General features: G+C 38.3%; 1 protein-coding gene and 1 pseudogene across 11 annotated transcripts in view; both read right to left on the reverse strand.

The window, feature by feature from the left end:
* Window positions 1-27,503, reverse strand: part of DLG2 (discs large MAGUK scaffold protein 2) — a 2,171,029-nt gene that overhangs the window by 337,280 nt on the left and 1,806,246 nt on the right. The window lies entirely within an intron of this gene.
* LOC112607258 lies at window positions 619-27,449 on the reverse strand (annotated as a pseudogene).

Below are 27,503 nucleotides of genomic sequence, written 5' to 3' on the forward strand. Positions count from 1 at the left end.
TTAATGCACAAAATCACAGCAGATAGCAGCAAAGGACTGGGCAGGGCGGAGGGACATTGAGGAGAATTTGATAATTCACATTGTGATTACTCTGCACATTGATGAAAGATAATTCACACTTCTAAACCCTCAAGACTTCCCTTTTTAGAGAACCAAAATAAATCCAAGACACCTTGCTGACACTTCTCACTCCTAAACAAACTGATGATTTTCTTTTCTTGAGACAAAGGCTCGCTCTGTTGCCCAGGTTGGAGTGCAGTGGCATAATCTCAGCTCACTGCAGCCTCTGCCTCCCGGGTTCAAGCAATTCTCCTGCCTCAGCCTCCTGAGTAGCTGGGACTACAGGCACTCACCACCATGCCCATTTTTGTATTTTTAGTAGAGACAGGGTTTCACCATGTTGGCCAGGATGGTCTCAATCTTTTGACTTCATGATCCGCCTGCTTCAGCCTCCCAAAGTACTGGGATTACAGCGTGAACCACTGCTGATGACTCTTTTACACATAAAACTGAAATAGTTGTGGCAGCAAAAGATTTTGATGGCAATGAAAGTTTGTAAACTGTACTTCGATCTCTTTTTCTTATTCCCAAAGTGCAAGACGCAGGGTTCTCAATCTTTCAGTAGTGCTTCTCCTGTAAATAATCCTTCATTTTGTTTGGCAAAGGCAGTTTCCGACTTAAGTCTATTCTGGTATACTGACATATAACAAAACGACACAGGTATTGCAACAAGTGCACCTGCATGAACCAAGACACTGACTTGGCCAGTCTGACAAGGTAAGTTGCAGATCCAGGAACCTGAGACCTTGAATAACAAAAAGCTCCATTTTCAGAGTCCTTGATGGAATGCTCAGTTAGATCAACTATGGATGTATGCCCTTCCACACCTGGCTGTTCATAAAAGCTAAACCTACCATTTGAGTGCTCAATTCTAGTGTGAAGTGTTTCACCATGGGAGCGAAAGCTCAAGCTTAAAAGATAACACTCTTCAGAACTGTCCTGATCAAGGAAAGAACCATCTGGCACACTTGCTAGCTTCCCTTCTGCCTCCCAACATGTGATTGGTCCCCAGTACCATCCTTGTTTTGCAAGTTTTTTCAGCTCCTCTGTAAGACTTGTCACTACCATGGGACCACTGCTTTGCACTGAGACATAAACTCTTGCAACACCACGAGCAGAGTTAAGATCAAAATTCAGATGACACAGCATACTTTCAGTTACGTGGGCTTCTGTGCCAGTAAGTCCACTGAAGTTCCTTTGGATTTGATTATTCTGCATTGGAAGTAGCAATGGTGAGAGTGGAGGGACATCATCATGACCCACTCTCGGGCTCTGCAACATGACTCCCGTAGTGCCAGTCAACAACCCATTTATGGACTGATCCACAAAGATCTCTGGGGCAACAACTAGGTCCTGGACTACCTGACTCTCATCTTCAGGGAAAGAGCGCCCTTCCACTTGAGGAGGAACCACAGAGACTTCCATGGCAGAAGAACTGTCCAGACAATAGCTACGTGATCCTTCCAAAGGACACATCCTCTCATCTAAAGGCACAGTATACTGAATGTAGTCCTGAGGCAGAAGTCCAATAACGACAGGCACATGTTCATCCAGGCGAAGATACAGGTCTCCGTTCTGAGAAGCCGAGCTTTTCAGTGAATTGGCTTGTTCCTGGCATGTGGTCTCAGACTGAAGGTCGTGGAAATCCTTCCGGACGCCATTCAGGGGTGGACTCGGGCTGGAAGAGTGATCTTGACTCTCACCTCCATCTTGATGGACGTCTCCTCAGAGTTTGTGGGCTGAAGAGGCCACGGCATGGGACTGCAGTGATGGCTGCAGAGGCAGGTGGCCTTATCGGCCTCTGAGCTCTCATGTCTTTAAAGATTATCGGTGCTGAGGAGGAGGAGAAGGTGTCCTCATCGGCAGAGCTCCCAGAGGGTATGCCCACCTTGCCTTTTGGCTTCTGTTTGGCAGAAAGCCGCCTTTTTAACGTACCCATCAAACTTTTGCTTTTTGATCTGTTTTTTTTCCCGCCTTTTTCATCTTCCCTGTTGATATCGCAGCTGGCTGTATCTTTATCATAGCAGCTACCAAATAAGGAATTATCTTTCCAAAGTCACTGGCTAGCGATGGTTGTTGTACTACCATGAAATCAGTTTATTTTTCACTTTTATTCAAGTTAAAAGATTTCCAGAAGGTTTTAAGACTATTTTCTTCATTACGACTAGTTACCTAATCCAAGGGATCAAAATGGAGGGGATTCACTTCTGTCATGATGGAATGAGATGGTCGGCCAGGCGTGGTGGCTCACGCCTGTAATCCTAGCACTTTGGGAGGTCGAGGTGGGCAGATCACTTGAGCCCAGGAGCTCAAGACCCGCTTGGGCAACACAGGAAGAGCCCGTCTCCGAAGGCGGCCGGGCTCCACTTCCTCGCCCAGGACCGGTGCGACGGCTGCACTGGCCTTTCCTCCAGCAACTCCTCTTCCCGCCTCCTTCCTCCTCCTCCTCCAGCTTGTGTGTACTTTTTAAAGATTCACTATATGCACATGCAAGCACATGACTTTATCTCCATTTCTCTTGCTCTCCTTACATACATATTTTAATATATTATTGCCTTTTTACTTAACTGAATAGGTCATATCATATATAATTTGACAGCTTTTGTTTTGCTTTTCATTGAGCAATGTATCTTGGACATCTTTCATTATCATATCACCTCATATCACTCTACCTTTTTAATGAAAGCCTAGTATTCTATGTTACGGATGTGCCAGCACTTTTCAGTGAGATCCCTCTTGATGTGGTTACGGTTGTTTCCAGTTTTTCTGCTACTATAAACACTTATAAAAGTGTTTCTGAAGGATAAATTTCCTGGAAAGACTTCTTGGTGAAAGGGTATATACATTACTTGTTTTTTAAAATTTGCTATTGTACATTTTCAAAATAATTATTTATTCATTAAACATATAGAAACTAATAAGAAAACAAAAAAAGGCCATAATCCAATTGCCCAGATAATGTATTGATATGAAAAATAAAATTAATATACACACATCATGTCCATATATCGTAAGTAAGGCACAATGAAAAGACATACAAATAAAAGGCTCCCCTACCTCTTATTATTCTCTACAAAGGTAACCATGTTAATGGCTTCTTGTATATACTACTAATTATTTTTGTTATGAATATAAGCCAGTTTATAAAATAGATAATTTAAAATTTTATACAAATAAGATCATGTTCTACACCTTGATTTTTTCCACTTACTAATATACCTTAGCGAGCTTTCTAATTTACATATTTCTTCCCATTAATCTCATTCTTTTTAATAGCTATGAGTGTTCTATTATTCAATGAAAAACAATTTGTTTTACCAGTAGCATGGCTGATAGCTAGGTAGCTTCACTATTTTGCTATTATAAACAACGAAGTAATAAATATCATCTAACAGTAAGCTGTTGAGTAAAGAGTATGAATGTGAAATTTTGATAGGTATTGCCAGACTGCCTGTAAAAGTGTAGTATTAATTTACATGCCCACAAATAATATATGATTTTCAACTTCCTCACACTCTTGTAATAGTTACATATACTTCAACATTTGACTTTCCATTCTGATAGGTAAACAATTTTATTTTTAAATTTTGCGTTTCTTCAATTATAAGGTTAAGCGTCGTCTTCTATGTTTATTGGATATGTGAACTTTTTTTTTACATAAAATCCCTTTTTATTTATTTTGTTTTTGTTGTTTAGGCAGTTTGCTCTTTCAAAACATTATCTGCAAATGAAGAATGTTATTGCTCCTTCTTAGGTAATGATTGCAAATATTCTTAGTTTGTTATTTGTACTGTTGTATTTTGACTTTTCTTTTGTACATTACTTCCTATCATAGAGTGAGTTTTTAAATATTTAGTGAAGTCTTATTTAATTTCCTTTTCTTTTTTGGCTCTTGAGTTTTAGATTATAACTTCTCTTCATCAATATATTTAACAAATTACCCATGTTTTCCTGTAGCAAACTATAGTTTAATCTTTAGCCATTTAATCCTTAATCAATTGGAATATACTTTGATGTTTGATCTGAGAACCAAGTGAACAGCCAAACTTTCTTGGACGTTTCCTTTACAGCATAAGATTTCTACATGTTTCATCATTCCTAGTCATCCTCTGAATTTTTTTTCAGTGCATTAAGGAAAGTACATGGACAAATGGGAAGGAACAAAAGATTTGCAGTTAGACAAAACGGGTTAAATCTCAAGTCTACTTAGGTTACCTAGATAACTTGGGGAAGTCACTTAACTTCTTTGAACTTTAGCTTTCTTCTCAATAAAATGAGTATACCTACCTACCTACCTATCAGGGCTGTTGCAGGTACAAACAGGCATTCAGTAAACAGTATCTATTATTATTGTTTTAGCATTTCTTCAAAGAGCTGTGATTATAAGTGATGAATTAAATCTAATGGAAATTAACCAACACAGAGTGTGATATATTAGTTACTTCATGCTTTTTTAAAAAAGAGGAACACAACATTTTAGGACTAGAAAAGCCTTAGAAACTTGTTTATCTAGCACTTATACATTAGAGATGAACCCCATAAAAGAAGGGACTGGCCCAAAGTCATACTGAAGTTAGCATAGAGATAGGACCAGCCAAGAGCACCTCTTGCCAAGCCCAGAGTTCCTTCTAGTTTAGCAGATATGCTCTGTGAGTTTGTTTCTTTTTCACTGGACCAATAATACAATCTTGTTCCTTTTAGGCCCAAATTTACATGGGCCTCTGCATTTTTGAAGAGGTGTGTTGCTGCTGTTATCCCGAACAATATCATAGTGCCCTTGTTCCTATTGATTTCTTCCCTGGTTTTAGCAAACATGTTCTTCTCCAGTCATTCAGATTTTTCAAGATCACTTTGATTCTTATTTCTTTCCCTGAGGTTTGAGTTTTTAATCAGTAAACCTTGCACAAATAACATTTTCAAAAGTATTCACAGTTTACATCATTGATATGACATTTTAAAATACCAAGTGTGACACAGCCTCATATATTTATTATTATTGTTATTATTATTTTGCTTCAGTTTGAACTTTTTCATCTGGATACATGGATTCTCAAGTTCTGTTTAGAGTCCTCTTCTCTCCGAGAAAAATTCTTTTCTTGAAGCATACATTCTCAAAGATTGGATGCCACTAATTATTGTTGAGATTAATAATAATAATTAACATTAATTGAGCATCAGGTATGTACATAAGAGATATTTATATGTTATCTCATTTAATCCTCAGGAGGGTGGGATTATTTTTCATATTTTACTGATAAGAAAACTAGACTCAGAGACTCACTGACTTACTCAAATTTATATGGTGGAAAGAGGCTAAGGATTTAAAATAATGTAATACTCCTGAGTTCTTAACTACCAATTTACACTGTAATTTAGTATCCTGTCTAATTCCGAGGGTCTACGCCTACAAGATTCCAGTTCTGAAACCTGTCTTTCAAGAGCATAAGTCAAGCTCCCTGAAACTGGCAGCAAATGATTGTGTGTTTTGCCACTCTGCTCTGCAGTGGCCCAAAAGCAACCTGATCTAGAAATTATGGCCCAACTTACAATGATTAGATCATGTAGGGCTAAGGTAAAAGGCATTGTCAAGCTAGAACAATTTCATTTATTGCTACCTCTTTATGTATATGACTTGCATTGGATCATTAAAATATTTATATTCCGGCCGGTCATGGTGCTCACACATGTAATCCCAGCACTTTGGGAGGCCAAGGCGGGTGGATCAAGGTCTCAGGAGATCGAGACCATCCTGGTTAACACGGTGAAACCTCGTTTTTACTAAAAATACAAAAAAAAAAATTAGCCAGGCACAGTGGCGGTCGCCTGTAGTACCAGCTACTTGGGAGGCTGAGGCAGGAGAATGGCATGAACCCGGGAGGTGGAGCTTGCAGTGAGCCGAGATCATGCCACTGCACTCCAGCCTTGGCGATAGAGCGAGACTCCTTCTCAAAAAAAAAAAAAAAAAAAAAAAAATTTATCTTCCATATGTTTTGGCATCCTTTGCCCAATAATGTTGGTAATGAATAGAAATTTGGGAACTTTTAGTTGACTTCTAGTTGTGTTGCTGCTGTTGTTTTTCAGATCCTAATGTGAATATGAGTGGTTTACCATCCCCAAGGTCAATCTTTTTTTCTTTTTGTTTTTAAAAGATATCATTATATTTGCTACTTCTGCCACTAGGGGCCTTGGCCTGGGGCTCCAGGGGTTCCCTGAATAAATGACGATTCTCTGGAAATATTTGTCTGTTTCTTAGTACTATAGAATGAATGATATCAGAATCAGAGGATTTCAAAAATAGAGGAAGTCTTGTGATCTTCTTCAACCCCAGTGTATATTGTTAGGCTGATTCAAACATATTCTTATACCCTTGTCCCTCACTATGTTGACTTTTTAAAATTTCTCTGATTCAGCCATTTCTGCATCTATGCACATGCTATTTTCCATATCTAGAACATTGCTTCTCACTCTTTCCTCATCTGGAAAACTTCTAGTTCTTAAAGACTCAATTCTAGTTCTTAAAGACTTAAAAACCTGAGTTGTGTAATGTATCTATTTATAAGCTCCTTAAAAGTCAGATCTCTGCTTACTGGAACTTGTGTTCCTGGCATAGGGTCAGGCAAGTAATAGGTGCACAAGAACAAAAGAGGAGAGTAAGTGAATAAGCAAGTGGGTGAGTGAATAATATATTCTCGCATTATCCCAGGCAAATGATCATCTAACCTCCATGGATCAACACTAATGAAGAACTCACTGTCTTTTAGGAAAATCCATTCTATTTGGGTGAGCTACAGTGATTAAAACAAACAAACAAAAAACAAAACAGTTCTTTGTGTTGAATCTTTCTTTCCACCTCTTGGTTTCAGTTCTGCCCTCTGACAGCTCAGAAAACAATATTTCTTCTTCTATATGATCCTAATATGTGAATGCATTTTTCACTTTTCCAGGAAGTGATCCCACTCCCTTCCCCATCTCTTCATATCGTTCTCACCAAGTGACCATTTGCTTCTGCTTGCATACCTCCAGTGTCAGGGAACTCTCGTTCCCTGGTTTCTAAATTCCGTTTTTTGTTATCTCTTATGGGTGTTATTTCCAGCATCTTGATATCGTGTAATATCTCATTAGAGACTCAGATAAGTGAATGTGAGATCAAATATGACAATATGGATGCTCACCCTATGACTCACTGTACTATCTTTTAATGTGTGCCTTCTATAGTGCCTAGAGATAAACACAGTATTGAAATAAATTTGTTTTTAAAAAAGTATCCACTTAGTTATTTCACTTTCCAATTTAAAGGAAGACTGAACTAGAGTGACACATAGCCATTGTTAAGCAATGTGCTGTTCAGTGGAGGACAGTGACAGCTAAACACATGATTAAATACTGGGCGGTAAGTGCTAGCACAAGAAAAGGTCAGAATTCTATGGTACAGAAGAGGCATTCCTACCAAGGGATGAGGAGGAATAAGGTTTCCTGGAGACAGTGACATTGAGATGAGGTCGTGAATGTTAGCAAGGTGAGGATGGGTGAAGGTTCTCACAGATGGGGAGAGTAGGGTGAGGAGACTAGTGGCAAGAGTATCCCAGGCAGAGAGAGAGGCACATATGGAGGGCTGTAGGTGAGAGAGGGCCTGCACATCTGAAGAACAGGAAACAGTTGTTACTGAAGGGCAGATACTGGAGGAACAAATGTGAGAAAGAAGTGATGAAGAAAAAGATGATGATGATGATGATGATGGTGATGATGGTGATGATGGTAGCTGAGATGTATATAACACTTAATATGTGCCAGGCACTGTTGTAAGCATTTCATATACAGAAATTCCCTTAGCCCTCATAATAACTGTGTAAAGTAAGAACACACAACAATCCCCATTTTACAGAGGTGGTAACTGAGGCACAGATTAAGTAACTTGTCCAAGGGTACATTGCTAACATATGGCAAAGTCAGGAATGAAACCCAGGCAGTGCGGTTTAAGCATCTTCATTCTTAACCATGACATAGCCTCTCAAGGATCTGGTGATCCAGGGCATGATAAGCCATTAGTATATTTGACCATAATGAGGAGTCATTCCTCAGCTTAAAATTGAGAAATATTATTTTAACATCACTCTTGTGCCCCAGGAGTGCTTACAGGTAGAGAGAATGCACAGGAAGAGAATGTGCAGGAAGCATGTGCTTATGGCCAGCCTGGTTGCAAGAATCTGAGGCTGGATGGACCCCCTTGGAGATGCTGCTCAGAAGGCAGAGCAAATGCTCATGGCTGCCAAAGTTTTCCGTTACAGCTCATGTCATCTGCCTGCTCTGAAAGCAGTGTCATGGAAGAATGTTGGATTTAGACCTGGGAAAGCCAGGATTCAAATCTTGGTCCCTTCCCTTACCAGCTCTATGACTTTGGGTAAATTCCTTAATCTCTTTGAACTTGTTTCCTCATATGCACCAAAAGATGTGAACCCTTCTTTTGTTAGGCTGTTATCAGGATTGTTCGAGTTTAAGCAAATAAAATGCTTAAAATAATACTTGGTACATGGTAGGTACTTACTAAATAGTTGCTATCTGTATTATAGCATATCCATTATCCATGTAACCAGGACTTTTAACTGACTTTTATCAGCAATAATAAAACCAAAGAATATGTTTCAGAGAAGGCTGTCTTAGGATAAAAGTAGCTAAGAATTACAAATTTAACAGAATTATTAACTGCGAAAAAAACCCACAAAGGGGTAACCAAATGGGAAAAGGCTAGATAATTGGCACCACATTTCAATTAAAATGAGTCAGGTACAGAACATAGGGGACTGTTTCAAGCCAATAATTTCACAGTTGGGGGTCTGGGTGGAAGGTGGCAGGGGGCAGCAGGGAAGAAACTGGGGTAGGATCCAAATGATTTCTACTTTATTCAGAGAGACTACGGATAGTAAGATGAACAGATGTATATTATGAGTGTATTAAATACATGTAGAAGGCTCCCATTCTTTCCCAAGAGGGAAAAAAAATCTATTTTCATTTTTCCTGAAGTGATGAGATGCAATGAAGCGAAAATGTAAGTTTTGTTGCCAACTCTGCCATCAACTTATTCAAGCCAGCTAATGAGCTGCTCTGAAAAGTGAAGGTGCTGGGCCGCACCATCTCTAGGGTCCCTTGTGTTGTAAATTTAATTATTTCTATGGCTTAAAAATAACATCTCAAAAGTATTTTATAGTTAATAAACTGTTTTCCTACCTCACATTTGTTACTGAACAAGGTGATACATAAACAAATAGAACAAACACATTCACATGTATTAAATGATCTTATCACATACTTATGCGGGTAACAGAGAAACTGTAAATATCACATTTGATGTTGATTTGTGAGCAGTCTGATGGCTGACATAGAACATAGAAAGAGAGAAAGAAAAAATGCTGCCAGCAGAAGTAGACCTTGAATGCCAGGGTAAGAAGTTTTGTCAATAAGAGGCTATGGAAGGGTTTTACAGAAGCATTTAACACAATAGGACATGTGTTTATGGGAGAACAACTCTGGCAACAGTGAGAAACTGGGGTTAATGAACTAAGTGAGTTCAGGAAAGGAACTATCCCAGCAGATAACCAGATGGGAGACTATTGAAGTATTACCAATGATACAGATAATTGAGGCCCAAATTAGGCAAATGAGGGTGGAATTGAGGATGGGAGATGCAGCGCAGGTATGAGAGAGAAAAACAGAGGAAGGTTCTATGCAGCTGTTCTCCTCAAATACTTCTGGAAGCCAAATAGAGTTTAAATAATATTTACAGTGTTGAGCAGATTGAAAATGGGAGATAAGGAAGGTGTCAAAAAGCTTTAGGATGATTGGAGGTGTGATGATACCATCAATCAAGATGGGAACACAGAATGGAGAGTGGGTTTGGGTGAGAGGATAATGTATTTTGTCTTAGACATGTTGACTTTGCTATGTCTGTTGGATATCTACAGTTTTGCAGACAGTTGGAAAATATCTACCTGAAGCTTAGAGAAGTGTCCAATGTTCAAAATCATTTTAGATTTCATATTCCTATGGTCAGTACCATGGTCAAATTAGACCCAGATGTAGAAGAAGCTTGATATACAAGATGGGGATAATAAGAGTACCACGTCATAGAGTTGCTATAAGGTTAGATTAGTTAATACATGTAAAGCACTTAGAACAGTGACTGGCATCTAGTAAGGGCATATAACTATTAGCTATTGTTGAACCCTCTCCTGACATACACAACGTGGATGACTTGGAAGAGTATAAAATTATCTCAGTGCAGGCTCATTTGACCAGGGAAAAGTGCTAGGGTTGTAGGCACTAAAACAAAAAAGCACAATCCTAGGAGTTACGAGTCCTGAGTTCTGGTCGCGCTGTTAGCTTATTTGACTTTGAGAAGTCCCTTCATCTCTCTGGGCCTCAGTTTCTTTATCTAGAAAGAGAGCTTCACACTAAATCTCAGAGGTCTCTTCTAGTGCTTAATCAACAAATACATTCTATGCTCCATGTGTATTTTGTTGACAACTTGAGACAAACAGATCATTATGCATTAAACTTTTCAAACACCCTCCAGCATGTTTCAGAGTGAATGTACTATAAATTGTATTTGAAATGGAAAATTCTAATTAAGTTCCCTTCTCCTCCTGGAGGCTGTTGTACTTTGTGAAGAGTGGTAATATTTCTGACAGTATATGCATTACAGCTCAAGACTAGAATCCTGGAGCAGAGGCAAAGTGAAAAACCGATATTGAATATTTATGTATCTTAGCAGTTAAACATTAACTTCCCTTTAAATTTGGCTTCCTGATGCAAAAACAGGCTTATAGTTAGAAAAAAAACTTAGACCTTTAAAAATGTTTTGGCTTACCAGGTCATTTCTAGAGGGATGAATATTTTGGAATCCTTAAATGAAAATAATAAAGTATAATTTGGCTATCCAAACCCAGCTTACTAAAGGCTGAAAGACAGTAACATCTAGAATTTATGCATTTCAAGTAAAAAGTTAACTATCTTTGTAAGAATATATAAACAAGAAATAGTTGAAACCTTATAAAAATATTATACAAATACAAGGTGATACTACTATCTCCAAGCTCTGATTTTTACCTTAAGTCTAGACTTGTTAATCTTTCTGCTTACTTGTCATCTGCAGATAGATGTGTAAGACTTTTCAAACCCATCATACTCAAAATCAAACTCAAAATTTCTCCCAAACATGTTTCTCAAGAGTTTTCTCATTTCCAGCAAACAGTACTACCACCATTCTCCTCTCAAACCACTGAATCAAGAACCTCCATTCATTTCTTCCCCTTCCACCTCCCCATGCAATCCCTTAGTTCATAGCCATATTCCAATTCCACTTTTCTCTAACTCCACCCCATCCCTCTAGGCCAAACTCATTTTCCCTGGGAATACTACAGTAGTCTTGATGGTCCCTCCATTCTCTTTGTGGCCCACTCCTCCAACCCTCCTTTATCCCTTTTTGACTCAGCAGCTAGAATGATCTCAAACTGTATATCAGATCATGCCTCTCTTCTGCTAAAATCTTTCTTTTGGCTCCTTGTTAGGCTTTGCATGAAATTTAAACTCCTTTCCTCGGACTCTGCCTATCCGTCTTATTCCATCCTATTCCACGCTGCCTACTTTACTGTTTGCTGGCCACAAGGGCCTTCCTTCTGTTTTGCATCAGTCCAAGTTTTCTCCAGTCTTACAGAATTTGTGTCAGTGGTCCCTCTGACTGGAGTGCTCTTACCTAGCTTTTCTCATCTTTGACAACTTATTTTCATAAGTGTTAGCTCAAATGTCAATTCCGCAAAGAGCTCTTTGCTGACAATCACATTTAAAGTAGCCTCCCAGCCTATCTCTAACTCACCCAGTTTTACTTTCTTACAGAATTTAGACCCACATGTTATTCTATTTATTATCTCACCCACCCCAAGAGAAGTTTCCCGTAAGTAGGGACTTTGACTGTCTCTTTTAACTCCACACTTTTAGTGCTGAGTATGCGATGTAGATGTTCAACAATATTCCTTAAACTAATGAATGATTATAATTGTTAAATCACATAGCTTTATTTAAATCATTAAAATTTATTTGACAACCAGTTATTGTGCACTTGTTATGAGCCAGTCCTTTTCAGAAGGCATTTTTCCTCTACGGGGAGAATAGTTGATGAAACTGAACTCACTGATTCAGCATCTTTGAGGGTGAGGCCCAAGACTTTTTTTGAGACAGGGTCTTACTCTGTCTCTCAGGCTAGAGTGCAGTGACATGACATGCACCACTATGCCTGGCTAATTAAAAAAAAATATATTGTAGAGCAACCAATATGTTCCTTGAAGCACCCAATATGCCTTAAATGTCCTTGCAAACATTGTTAAACAACCACCTCCACATCATCCAAGCCTTTAAACTGTTCAGGCAGTGTCAGACTCTGGGCTGGAAGGCTAAATTCCTATCCTTCAAGATCTGCTTTGTGGCTTCTCACTTCACCCACCAAATGTTCTATCCTGAGATAAGATGTGTGTGTGCTGCTAGACTGATGGATTCCCTTTGGTTAGGGTTAAATTTGAAGCTGAGATCCTTTCTCTGGTGGATGGTGGTAAGAAAAAAGCCTTCTGAATTTGTTCAACATGTTCTCCCTTTTGAATCAGTGGACTAACTGAAAGTGCTCTGTTATTCTTTTTATCAACTTGTTTTTTTTAGTGATTTCTGGGCCTCAGATATTAAAATATCACTATTTAATCTACTGTTAAAACACTATCAATAATAAATTGATTAACTAGATAATGAACTATTCATATAATGGAATACTATGCAATCATTAAAAGCAATAGCATACATGTCTAATATTTTGAAACTAAAAAAAGTCATGATCTATTGCTAAATTAAAGAAAAGCAAGTTGTAGAACTATATGTATATATAACTCCATTTGTTTCAAAAAAGAAAAGTATGAATGATCTTATAGAGAATGCCTCCAATGTTACACAACGAATTGATAACAGAGGCTTTAAGGGGCTATGGTATCATGGTGGGGAGGGGAGAAATGCTGAAGAGGAGAGAATGGGTTACACTTCATTTTATAGCCTTTAACAGTATGTGAATATTTTTAAGTAAACCTGTGGTACTATAACAATTTTAAAAGTCATACAAAAAAATTTTAACAACTGAATTTGAGGTTTGTGCTACCTTAGCAATAAAAGACAAAAGGGGCTATGTAGGTAAATTAAAAATACAGTAATATTTATAGAAAACATGAGTCCTAGAGTATTCAAATTTTCAAACATTGCATTAATCCATTCAATAAATATTAACTGAATGCCTTCTTTGTGCCAGTCATTGTGCTATTTTTGGGGGATGGATTGGTGAAGAAAGCAATGGTTCAGCCCTAAGTGACTTAGAATCTAACAGTAGTTCTGAACTGGGTATGAAAATGTGTCCATTTGTGAGGGGGGATGGTATTTTTTGTTGTTAAAATGTCCAAGTCAGGAGTCAGCATTGGCATTAATTGTAGAAGGCGCACGCATGTTAAATGTTTTGCAAACTGTAGCACAATCAGGCACAGTGAAAAAATGTCCTTCCAAAAGTGCAATAACACCTGCAAAAAGAAATACTGAATCAATACCATTTTTCACATAAATACCCTAATTCCCAGTGAACCTTATTACTTTGTTCAAACAAGTTCAGTTGGCTAAGTTCTGGGTCAAAGTTATTAACTAGGAATTTGTCTAAATAGTATACAGATTTGAAAGCAATAAGGATGTTCATTTCTACATATCCTATAATATTCACTAATTTGTTTTAGTTTACATAAACTAATCTGAGTGAGATTGTAATGTAGGTGAAAAGGGTTCTTGTTTCCTTTTTTCCTCATACACAGTTAATCTTGTTCATAAGCTTTGGAATCAATTTTAAAGGAAGGAATAGTGCTGTCTCCAGAGACATATCTGTCAAACAGTCCACTCCTAAAGCATCTGAAAGGCTTGAGCAGGAATAGGATACTAATGGAATCAATCTTGGTCAAAATCTGTTACTACAAAACTCAAACTCTGGCTGCTGCATGCGGGACTCACCTGATGTTTTTTTCATCATAGCTCCTCAAGATAATGACATTCTTTTGTGTTTGGGCTTATGTGTATCTTGGCATCTGGCTGTTGCCCATAATTACATCTTAGTATTTCTTTGACTTATTCCTCACCTAAAAATAAGTTAATCATCTCATTGCCTAAAAGCTCCCAAGAAACAGGTTTTGTGAGTTTAGGCAAACTGTGTCAAGAACTCTTAAGTACCCTCTTCTCAATTACTTTAGTCAGATCTTCCCAATTGCAATCAGTCAAATATTTTTGGGAAGTCAAAATCTTCCCAACTGCAATCAGTCAAATCAAGAGCAGGAGATCTGAATAAACAGAGATGCTTGAAAATCAACTTGTATTCACCACTACGAATGAGAAGTAATATTTATTAAACTATTTCTCTTCAAAATATCTTTTGCTTTTGTTTTTTCCTTTCTAATTTACTATGCTAGTTCTAAGCATTGATCTAAACTATTGAAACAGGCTGTTTCCTGTTTATTTTGAAAAATTTCAAATTATAGAAAACTTTATAATAAAAATTCATAAAGATTCAACAGTTCTTAACATTTAGGTACATTTGTTCTCCCTCTTCCTCCTTCTGTCTCTCTCCACTTATCTACCTATCTGCCTATCAGAAGACACACACACACACACACACACACACACACACACACACACTTTTTCTGAACCATTTGAAATATGTTGCAGACATTATTCCACTTTCAGCCTAACATATCAGCAAGGCATCTTCTCAGTGTAAAGATATTTTCTGTATAACCACAATGCCATTATTACTCCAAAGAAAACCAACAAAACTAATATTTTATACCATTTAATATATTGTACCTATTCATATTTCCTCAGTTATTCTCCAAATGTCTTTTACAGATCTTTTTCTTTTCTTTTTTTTTTTTTTTTTTTTAGAGACGGAGTCTGGCTCTGTCTCCCAGACTGGATGGAGTGCAGTGGCGCGATCTCGGCTCACTGCAAGCTCTGCTTCCCGGGTTCACGCCATTCTCCTGCCTCAGCCTCCCGAGTAGCTGGGACCACAGGCGCCCGCCACCTCGCCCGGCTAGTTTTTTGTATTTTTTAGTAGAGACGGGGTTTCACCGTGTTCGCCAGGGTGGTCTCGATCTCCTGACCTCGTGATCCGCCCGTCTCGGCCTCCCAAAGTGCTGGGATTACAGGCTTGAGCCACCGCGCCCGGCCAAGATTTTTTTCTTAACTCCAGGATTTGATCAAGTTTTATGCATTGCATTTGGTTGTTATTATGTCTTTAGTCATTATTAGTCTAGAACATTACCTACATTTTTCTTTAAACAAAATTTACTCTTTTCTTAAAAAATTTCAGTCAGATGCTTATAGAGTGTTCTGCATTTTGAATTTGTCTGATTGTCTCTTCCCAATCAGAATCAGGTAAAACATTTTTAGCAAAATCCAATGTGTAACGCTGTGTATTTCTTACTATGTCATAGCAGGAGGCTCAAAATATATGGACCACCAGATCCCTTCATTCAAAAGGCACCTTTCTATTTTGCAAATAACAATCTATAAGGTGGTTTGAGACCATGTAAATATCTTTTTTCCAGTAAACTTTAACCCCTAATTTTTTTTAGCATCTATGGATTAGCTTTCTTGAAACAGTTATTTTGTTGCGGGTTAAAAAATGCTTATTTTACAATTCTTTATTTCTTCTAGAATTATTAGCTGGTATTATTCTGTGCAGGAGACCTTCTCCTTTATATATATATATATTTTTTTTTTCCTCTATAATTCTGGATTTATTTTTGATATATCCTGACTTTATGATTTTTTATATATCATAATGTTTTTGATATATAATATTGTTCTTTTTGACATATTTTTTGATATAGCATGATATTATAACTTATTACCATGTGATAGACTTCTAATTGATGTTTGCTTTTCCTCCAATCTCTGTCTCTCTCCCATCCTCCCCCTTCCTTTCATCTACTCTCAATACCTTGATGGTCATCTTGTATATCACAACCATTCTACTTTTCTCTAAATACCGCCTTTCACATTTTATAGATGCCACAGATGCTCATGTTCATCAGTGTTCCTAACTGCTTGTAAATTATGTGCAAATTTCTTAGCTGTATATTTAAGCCCTTTCACAATGCAGCTTTTACCATAACCCTCTCTAGTCTTTTTAAGACCAGAGACTTCTCTGATATGAAGGAGCATTAGAGTGGGTTCTATCCAGTCCTCCCATATCATTGGTGGAAAGAGTGAGGCGCAGGGAATGAAGTTATTTTCCAAGGTCACTCAGTGTATTTGTAGTAGAGTCCAGATGAGAATGCTAGAGTTCGGTGTCCTACATTACACACCTCCTCTCCTAAGCAAACCCTCTGCTGCTGCCAGAAGCTTCATGTCCATCCCTATCCTAATGTTCTCTTGGGCCTAACTTCCTCCTCCTCATTTTACTTCCTGTTTTCCTGGATTCTTTGAAGTCTTGGCCTTCTCTCTTGTCCAGGTCAGGTTCTATCTTCCCAGACCTCCTGTAATCATGATGGTCTGTGACACTGACTTGGCCATCAGCTCCACAACCTGGCAGCATTACATGAATTTTGGTCCTCCTTTACTCTTTCGTTACTATTTCTAAGGTGAGAAATAATGCAAGCTCATTTTAAACAACTAAAACAATACAAAAGAACAACAAGTAAACTGTGAACATCTTTCTATCGTAACCTTCAGGTAACCACTGATAATAAACTAGGCAAATGAACTCTATACACTTTCCGTACATATATTTACATATCCCCAGTTACATTCCCAATGTCTAGGATAGTGCCTGGTTCCTGTCAGTGAGTGCAAAACATTCATGTTTACCTCCGTATGTAGTCATTGTTTTAAAGAATGATCCTATAATAACACATGATGTGCTGTGATTTGCTTTCTTTTTCTATTTATCTTTTTAATGAATAAATATCAATAACTAGACTATAAGCTCCAAGAAGGCAGTGTCAGACACTGTTTTAGTCTTCTTGTTTTCCCAGGATGTGGCACAAATTGCTGTCCTCATAAATTATTATTGAGGGTGACTACAGCTTTATGTACTTGATGAATCTCTTCCTCAACTCTGAAGAAGCTTTAAGGTTCACAAAGACTCCTGTTCCTCTAAAGAGGAATTATTAATCAGCTCACCAAGGATTTCATGGTCAATTTCAGTGTCTAACAGTGAAAACAATGTAAACTAGAAAAGAAAGTAAAGCGAGGAGAATAATGTAGCAAACAGGCAGGACCCTGGAAGGTGGCAACCAACTTTGCCACCTTAAAGGGTAGAGTTCTCTACACTGGAGTTGCCATCTTGAATGTTGACTGTTGTGTTAGGCAGACCACATAAATAGGGCCTTAACTCTAAGCATTATTGATTTCATAAAATGCTTCTAGACATTTGGGAGAACTAGAAGCAGCAACAGAATCATTTCAAAACTCTCCTGAAAAGATAAACTCCATACAATCAGGAGTGAGACAGAGTGACCATCCTCTGGAATTACCTCTCCTTCATCACTTTCCTTTGTTCTCTCAAGCATATATCAAGACTTCATAAAAGTAGTCAAGGCTGTGCTGAATCTTTCACTATCAGTCCCAAGTGGATATTGTAAGCATCAGAAAAATTTTCCATTTACACAGGCAGGGAGGTATTTTCAGTAATTTAAATCTTTTCTAATTACTAACCAATACCCGCTTTCCAGCCTCCCAATTTAGCACACAGAATGCTGCTCCCTGCAGAAAACAACTCTTCAGCAAGGTGTGAGTTTCCATGGTTAGTTGCCAGAGCTTCAGATAAGAAGGGAGCTGCAAAGTCACAATACCTTCAGTAGATAAAATCATCAAGAAACAAAGTTCCACTGCTATTGTTCAGTTCCTAGCACAAAGTAAATGCTCAGCAAATGATAGGAAGGATGGGGAAAGCGAATCAGAAAGGAGAACAGAAAAGAAAAGGAGAGAGGGAATAAAGAGGGAAGAAATCTAGTCAATTGACTTTCAAACTGTGACCAACAATTTAAGTGTGGAAGGAGATCACTAATAAAGATAATACTAGTTACTGAATACTGAACAAAAGGGTATTGTATTAGGCTTGTTATTGTTAATCCTCCCAAGAACTTTGCTGAGGTCAACTTTAAGATGGGGAAACTGAGGCACAGAAAGATTAGATGCTTTGAAAGTAGCAGAGCTAAGATAAGAGATCTGGTCTGTGTGGCACACACACTGTGTCCTGTGTCCTTTTTCTCCTACTTAATCTTCCCTCTTCTCTTACAATACCTGCTGTCTCCAGCCTTAGGGATGCAGGTAACACTTCTGTCTCTGACAGCCACCAATGTTGCTATGTGCTTCCAAATCTACTTCTGCCCCCCACTCATACACATTCCCTTCCCCATAATATCACATGCCTTCTCACAGCAGCCTCAGCTCCTGCTAGTGCCTGTCGTCACAATGGGCCACTTTGCTTTTCCATCTTTGCTTTTCCATCTCAGTAAACAGCCCCCTCCAGGCATATTGTAGTCTCATCTCCAGGGGCTGTTTCCCTGTTTCTTCAGGACAAGCTTGATCAGTGCAGGGACCAGCTTTCCTCAACAGCTCTGCCACTTTGGGTATTACAGAGAACACAACAATCCCCCAGAGCATTTTAACGTCAAATCCTTTTAATATTCCTGTGGCCAAGTTCAGTGTCTCCTCACCCAGCTCTTTCCTTGAACTATGCTTCAGCCTATACTGGGGCCAGTTCTGTGAGAGGCTGGCTGCAGGCTCTGATCAGTGATGGGCTCTGCCACATCTTGTGAGACCAAGAGGCACTAAGTCAGTAAGCACAAAGGCAGCAGTCATCCAGAAGGGGAAGAAGCACTGGAGGCTGCCTGAAACAGGGGACCTGGAACTCTCAAACTTCATTCACTGTACTAACAGTTGCCAGCATCAGAATAAAATATATATGACTAGCCCTTGCTGCTCTTGGCATGGGGAGTTCCATGAAACCAAACATATAATTCTGCATTCTTTTTTTTTTTAATTTATTATTATTATACTGTAAGTTGTAGGGTACATATGCATAACGTGCAGGTTTGTTACATATGTATACTTGTGCCTTGTTGGTGTGCTGCACCCATCAACTCGTCATTTACATCAGGTACAACTCCCAATGCAATCCCTCCCCCCTCCCACCTCCCCATGATAGGCCCCGGTGTGTGATGTTTCCCTTCCTGAGTCCAAGTGATCTCATTGTTCAGTTCCCACCTATGAGTGAGAACATGCGGTGTTTGGTTTTCTGTTCTTGTGATAGTTTGCTAAGAATGATGGATTCCAGCTGCATCCATGTCCCTACAAAGGACACAAACTCATCCTTTTTTATGGCTGCATAGTATTCCATGGTGTATATATGCCACATTTTCTTAATCCAATCTGTCACTGATGGACATTTGGGTTGATTCCAAGTCTTTGCTATTGTGAATAGTGCTGCAATAAACATACGTGTGCATGTGTCTTTATAGCAGCATAATTTATAATCCTTTGGGTATATCCCCAGTAATGGGATGGCTGGGTCATATGGTACATCTAGTTCTAGATCCTTGAGGAATCGCCATACTGTTTTCCATAATGGTTGAACTAGTTTACAATCCCACCAACAGTGTAAAAGTGTTCCTATTTCTCCACATCCTCTCCAGCACCTGTTGTTTCCTGACTTTTTAATGATCGCCATTCTAACTGGTGTGAGATGGTATCTCATTGTGGTTTTGATTTGCATTTCTCTGATGGCCAGTGATGATGAGCATTTTTTCATGTGTCTGTTGGCTGTATGAATGTCTTCTTTTGAGAAATGTCTGTTCATATCCTTTGCCCACTTTTTGATGGGGTTGTTTGTTTTTTTTCTTGTAAATTAGGGCAATCAGGCAAGAGAAAGAAATCAAGGGTATTCAGTTAGGAAAAGAAGAAGTCCAATTGTCCCTGTTTGCAGATGACATGATTGTATATTTAGAAAACCCCATTGTCTCGGCCCAAAATCTCCTTAAGCTGATAAGCAACTTCAGCAAAGTCTCAGGATACAAAATTAATGTGCAAAAATCACAAGCATTCTTATACACCAGTAACAGACAAACAGAGAGCCAAATCAGGAATGAACTTCCATTCACAATTGCTTCAAAGAGAATCAAATACCTAGGAATCCAACTTACAAGGGATGTAAAGGACCTCTTCAAGGAGAACTACAAACCACTGCTCAGTGAAATCAAAGAGGACACAAACAAATGGAAGAACATACCATGCTCATGGATAGGAAGAATCAATATCGTGAAAATGGCCATACTGCCCAAGGTAATTTATAGATTCAATGCCATCCCCATCAAGCTACCAATGAGTTTCTTCACAGAATTGGAAAAAAACTGCTTTAAAGTTCATATGGAACCAAAAAAGAGCCCGCATCTCCAAGACAATCCTAAGTCAAAAGAACAAAGCTGGAGGCATCACGCTACCTGACTTCAAACTATACTACAAGGCTACAGTAACCAAAACAGCATGGTACTGGTACCAAAACAGAGATATAGACCAATGGAACAGAACAGAGTCCTCAGAAATAATACCACACATCTACAGCCATCTGATCTTTGACAAACCTGAGAAAAACAAGAAATGGGGAAAGGATTCCCTATTTAATAAATGGTGCTGGGAAAATTGGCTAGCCATAAGTAGAAAGCTGAAACTGGATCCTTTCCTTACTCCTTATACGAAAATTAATTCAAGATGGATTAGAGACTTAAATGTTAGACCTAATACCATAAAAATCCTAGAGGAAAACCTAGGTAGTACCATTCAGGACATAGGCATGGGCAAAGACTTCATGTCTAAAACACCAAAAGCAACGGCAGCAAAAGCCAAAATTGACAAATGGGATCTCATTAAACTAAAGAGCTTCTGCACAGCAAAAGAAACTACCATCAGAGTGAACAGGCAACCTACAGAATGGGAGAAAATTTTTGCAATCTACTCATCTGACAAAGGGCTAATATCCAGAACCTACAAAGAACTCAAACAAATTTACAATTCTGCATTCTTTAAAATCATCATCCTCCATCTTTTCCCTTTCCAAGTTTGAACTGCATGCAGTTTCCTATTGCATTGTTTTCTCTTTTGTTAAACTCCTACCACCTGGAAGAGTTGCCACGTACACTGCACTGTACACTGTATACCATACACTGCACACTGCTCTGCAAAGGTATGGTGCCTTGATTCTCAGTGTTTTTCCTCTCTATTATGCCCTCCCCTTTTCCTCACGTTCTCCCCGCAGGATCTCACCTCTGTGATCCTCTCCTGATCTGTCTCTCTGCGTCTGTGACTAGATTCCCTTCACTTCTCCCTTCCTTACCTTTCCTCTGCGGCTGGGCTGCATCTATTTCCTCCTCCCGCAGCTGGTCTCATTTGCTTTTTCTTACCACCTCCCTCTGAGTGATCTGCCTCTACTTTCCTGCTGCATCCTCTCTTCTCTTCCCTGGTTGATTTATCCTGCTTTATTGGGAAGACAGCCTATGACTGACTGTTTACCACCTAAATTTCTGGAATTGTGTTATCCTTTAGAAGTCCAAACTGACATGCTGTGAGAGTCTCATAATTAGGCTTATAAAAATAAATCTGTCTTGTTCCACTGTCAATACAGCTAAAACACTGGGTTAGTTGTCAAATACAGGCAAGCCAGAGGAGCTTGCTCCTGAAAGCTAAAATAGCAAAATTATCTGTGCTAGCATTTTGAAATTCTATCTTAGGCTGTGTTGCTTATACTTAATGTTCTGGGACTCTAAGTCAAGGACAAGCCTCAAGTTAGGGTTTTTCTATGTAGGGCTTCTGGAGAAGCTCTTTAGGATTTATAGGTCTCTGGAGCTTCTTTAAAATCCACTCGTTCCTGTCTAATATAGAGACCTGCTGCAAATCAAAGAATCAACTGAATGTTCAACCCCCTTCTAAATATCATCATTATAAACTGAATGTTCTAGATTCTATATTTGCTCCTGATCTGACCCTTATTCCTTGCCTAGAACCAGTCAGTCAACAATAGCTCAACTTTGGGCTTTTGGGTATGTGCGTAGCTCAAGGTTTATATCATCTGCCTTGTAACCTCCATATCTTACCCATCCTTTGCCAATATTTTGTTCCCTCTTAAAAGTATGAAATAAGTATGGAAATGTTTCAATTTTGGCATAGCCCTAAGATACAAAATATGGGCTGAAGAAGCACTAAGGGGAAAATTCACATTTGGAGATGTGAAAACCATGAATATTATATTAGAAGACAGACGCATGCATGCCACCCATTTGCAGAGACTGCATTGTTGCTAAATATTGCTTCTCTTCAAAATTATGCATAATGAGAAAGTCAGGTAAACCAGGAAAACGTATGGATTTTTGGATGAATAGGAGACTAAGCAAATAACTATGCATAGAAAGCATAAATCACTCACCAACAAAATGTATAATCTACAATGTGTTTTCCAGGATAATGTGTGTTAAGGTATCTGTTGTATGCATACAAATTCAGCCTTCTTTTCTCTTTTTATGGGGCTTGGGAGTGTTTGACAAGGTAAATTATTCTTCCTGAGCACAAGTCCACCTGAGGATTAGTGAATGGGTGTGATTTTCAACCAAAACAACTTGTATTTAGCCACCTTCTTTCTGACACCTAGAAGTTCCTGGCTAATGTTATTTATCAAATGCTGTGTGCAATAAAAACAAGTATTTCCCCAAAGAAAGTAAATTGTGCTGCAATTATTTATGTGTATGTATATGTATATATGCTGTGTATAAAAATATAAATAATTTTGGTAATTATTGATGAGTAGATAATACCTTAGCACGTTTATGTCCCTTAAAGGAAGAAAAATCCAGGGATAGGTATATTTTCAAGAAGGCTCGGTGGATTTGGCTCTGGCTTCTGTCACCATTTAGCTTTGGAATTTTGTGCTTTAGTTCCTTCATTTATTAAACAAACATCAAATAAACAAATATTGTGCAAGAGGGACTCTGATATTCCATTCGGAGTTATGATTCTGTGATCCTATCTTGTTTTAAAATACCTATATACTGTAAAACGTTTGATTCTGCAAAGAGCTATGAGCCTATTGTGCCTTTTCCCATGCAAAAGTGATTCTTTTGTTTACTCATTCATTCTAGAAACATTTACTTGTGATTTACTATGTTTGTTTATGATTTACAATAGGTTCTGTGCCATGTCCCACAGATTCAAAGATTATTTACACACAGCCTCTGTTCTTGAGGAGCTCAGTATATATAAGATGACCTCTTAATTTACAGAATTTTATCTCAAAGGCCTAACTGTAGAAAGTCAAGCTTTCTATGCAAAGAACTCAATATGTACCCATAATTCCAGGTCCTGACGCTAATTGGTATTGTATTTTGGAGAAGTGGTTTATCTTTTGTATTAAGTCTCTGAGGTAGTGTAATAGAAGGGAAAGAGTGTGGGTTTTGTCCAGCAGACTCAGGTTTGGAATTTCGACTCTGCACATCTATGAAGTGATGATAGGAATATCTACTTCAAAATGGTTGCAGAGTTATATTGAGAACTCAATAAGGTGATGCAAATGAAAATCCACTCAATGAATGATAGCTTTTGCTTTTACTATGGGAAACTGAACAATACTTCTGCTTTGTTTAAGCACCCCTTTCAAATCAGCAAACCAATAAATTCAATTTTTTCTGGACTAAATTATTTGAAGACTCTTTTCTTAGTATAATCTACGGCTGTAACCTCTATCCAAGAGTCTGTATTAGGTTGAACCACACAAAGTTGACAATATTTAACTTGACCTACAAAAATGGCAATTCCATATGGTTCACCCTAATACCATTTTTAATACCACTAAGAGAAAATTTTGATTTCTACTGTTTAATGTAAATAGCATGTACAATTTCAATTTTTTTCTAGATGAGTATTTCCTCACTAAAAAGTATGTTTAGTGTGTACAATTCATGACATTTGCTGTTTTGATTAAGAAAAATAATGTTAAAATAAATCTTCCTGGTTCTTTTTTCCAAAATAGTTTTAGGAAGTTTAAATTTGAGTTAAATGTTGTGAAAATTTTAGCCTCAGGAAATGTGAAAAGGGACATTAAAGCCATATGTATTGTTGGCTATCAGGGAAAAGAGTAAATCTTTGACCATTCTAAAAGAACAACATTAAAGTTGTCAGCTAATGAGCTGAAAGTTGTTCTGTGATATATTACTGAGCAAAAGATTAGAGGAAACTAGTATAACAGAGAAAAAGGAAAGAGAGCCTCATTTTTTCCCCTGCTATATATGTGGCAGAGACAGAGGACTGCAAGTTTGTAGAAGTGTGAGAGAAAAATGTGGGAGAAGTGTTTAAAGTGTTCAAAGGAAACTAAAATGAAGACAACCGCTGGGGTACAGGTTTTCAAAACAAGCTAGTTTCTACCTAGAACTTGTCATCAACACACTTTACTAGTAGCTTTTGAACTTCCATCTGTCTACTTGCCTGTGAACACTCTTCTTGGTAGCCACATGTCCTGCTGCCACCCTTGCCTTGGGAAGTTCAATTCAAATCCTACTTCTTCTATGAAATTCTCCCCAGTTACAGGGCATTTCTAGAGGAGCTGTTATTTCCTCTATCCTTAACACTAAAGCAAAATACTTCTATGTCTTCCAACTCTCCCATCCCAAGAGTTTTATAGATGGTTTGTGGTTGTGTTTAACAGTAATAGATGGGCTAAGAAATATATTTGTCCATCTGATATGGCCTCAAGACCATCTAGTCCACATTTATTGAACACCTACAATGTGCCAGGGGCTGTGTCATGTCATGTACCGAGATCAATAAAAATAAGACTTGGGTTTGACATTGAGAAGATCACAGCCTTATGTAGCCATCTTTGAGATGTATAAATGAATAATCCTATGAAGCACTCATGATGTTTCTGAAATTCTTTCCTCAGAAGGTTTACTGGAAATCCTATAATTCTACCATTTGAGATTCACTGTTTTGGACTCAAGCTTGGTAGATATACTATGAAACTCTCGATATAGTTAGTTGAAATAATGCTTTGCCTGTTTCCTAACATTCAACCTCAGTGTGAACTCCTTCATCTGATTTCTTTCATTGAAGGACAGACAAGTAAAAGCATGAGGACACTAGACCTCTAGGTACCATAGAGTGTGAGGAGGGACTAGAGTTGTGGGAAATGAACTTTAGGTCAGTTTTTATCTGGCAGGAGCTGCACAATGTTACACAGTTGAGGAGATGGGATGATGACCAAAAGGCCAATGCCCATTCCTCTTAGAGTTGAGGCTCGTTCTTAGAGCCTTGAGCACTGGGACTGTTGTGGCACTGTCAAAGAAGGCACAACCACTTGCTGTGTGTCAGGCACCATGATGGTGCTCTACACCCCTTGGCACATTTAACCCCCATAACAATCCTTTGAAGCAGGAGTCATTGGCTCCATTTTATAAATGAGAAGACTTAGTTTGGGGAAGCTAAGTACTTGTCCAAAGTTTGCACATCTAGTTGATGGTAAAGCAGGGTTCAAGCCTCTTGCTGGTTCCAAAGCCATACTTTTCATCTTCTTAACCTTTGAGAAATAAAGGAATCCAGTCACCCTCAAAAGGCAGGTACTATTTCAAGGGAAATACTTTTGAATGCAAGCCCATGTGAGGACCAGCCTTGTGCCATATCAGATGAAGACAATTTGAAAGTGAGAACAAATTTCATTTCCAACATTTTCAAGAGCAGAAACAAAGATTCTTTATAGCATCCTTGTAGATTTAATAAAAAATTCCATCCTTTGCAGGAATGCTTTCTCCCAAGCCCTCTAAATGCCGGCAGATGGTCAGCTGGCTCCTGCCTGAGTAATGACAATGCAGTGACACAAGGCCTTTTCACTCTACCCACAGTGCTTAGCACAGTGAGCAGACACATTAGGTGCTCAGTAACATTAGAAAATGGAGACTGGGTAAGGTTGAGTGACATGTTCAAGATCAGTTAGGTGATATATGGTAGAAACAGTATTTGAAACTAAGCCTGTTATGAACTCTTGCTTTTAGATGATGCCTCTTTTGGTTCTAATAGCATTTTCTAGGGCAACACAAATAAGCCTACCTTCATTTCTGCAGAATGGTCTTACAAGTGCTTTATCAACAAAAACAACAGCAGCAGCAGCAACAAAAAAAATAATAGGCAACATTTATCAAGTCCTTCCATGTGCCAAATGTTATACTAAACACCACATGTGTTATCAATTTCTCCTCATAACAGCCCTATAAGTAGACACAGTCATCATTTTATTGATAAGAAAACTGAAACACAGAGAAGTTAAAGAAATTGCTGAAATTCACAATAACAAACAACAGAGTCAGGATTCAGACTCACTTTTTTTCTTTACGTGTACTTTCATTTTTACATTGTAGAGAAAGTAACAACTTCTAAAAAGAGTATATAGATGAGTATAATATAAGCCCATCAGACCAAAAAATATTAGAATGTACTTAAAAGAATTAGGATTTCTGTATTACAATAAATACCGAGATCATACGTTCTTTTGGACCAAATGGTAACTGCATATACATGCAAAGCAAGTACTGGCACACTAGAGGTATCAAAAACACCTTCTTTGATGCAGTCGCTTAGGAAGTGTAAGAAATAAGTATCATTCAGCATCTGGATGCTAATAATAAAAGAGATAGAGGCAAAATAAACAGGGCAGTCACTCTAGCCCCTTTCCTGTTTCCAATTTTTAGGGATTTAAATTTATTCAAAAGGTTTATATATAATCCCATAACTACTATTTCTCTTCTTCAATAATTTCGGAATGACAGCTTTACACAACTTTAAAGCTTGAGCTTCTTCTGAATTCCCAAAGTGTTTGTAAAGTGCTCCTTTACAAATGGGCCGCCTCTTCAAGGGTCAGCTTTACCTGTGTAAGGTCTGCAAGACCATTCTCTTCTAGATACAAGGAACACTGAGGAATACTTCATTCATTCCACAGAGGCTCTTAATTATGTGGAAACTGAATGTACTCTCCTTGGATTCCCTAAAATACTTTCCGTTCAATCAGTTACAGATGGGCCAATGGCCCAAGAAGTATAACCTTTCATTTTCATAATTTCATAGGCACTGGCAATCACTTCTTTGTGGACATTTTCCCCCTTGCTCCAGATTTTGATTAATTCCTCTGAGTTCAGATCCTTCAGAGGGATACCAGTAATGTTCACTGCACTCCACACAGGAACATTTGAGTCCCTATGCTCTCCAAAGATCCACCCATGGCAGCTTCCAGAGTGGATTCCAAGCATTTGCACAGTCAAGAAATGGAAATAGGCAGTGTCCAGATTATAGCCATTTCCAAT

Source organism: Theropithecus gelada, chromosome 14 (assembly GCF_003255815.1).
Source record: "Theropithecus gelada isolate Dixy chromosome 14, Tgel_1.0, whole genome shotgun sequence".
In the NCBI taxonomy this organism is placed as follows: Eukaryota; Metazoa; Chordata; class Mammalia; order Primates; family Cercopithecidae; genus Theropithecus; species Theropithecus gelada.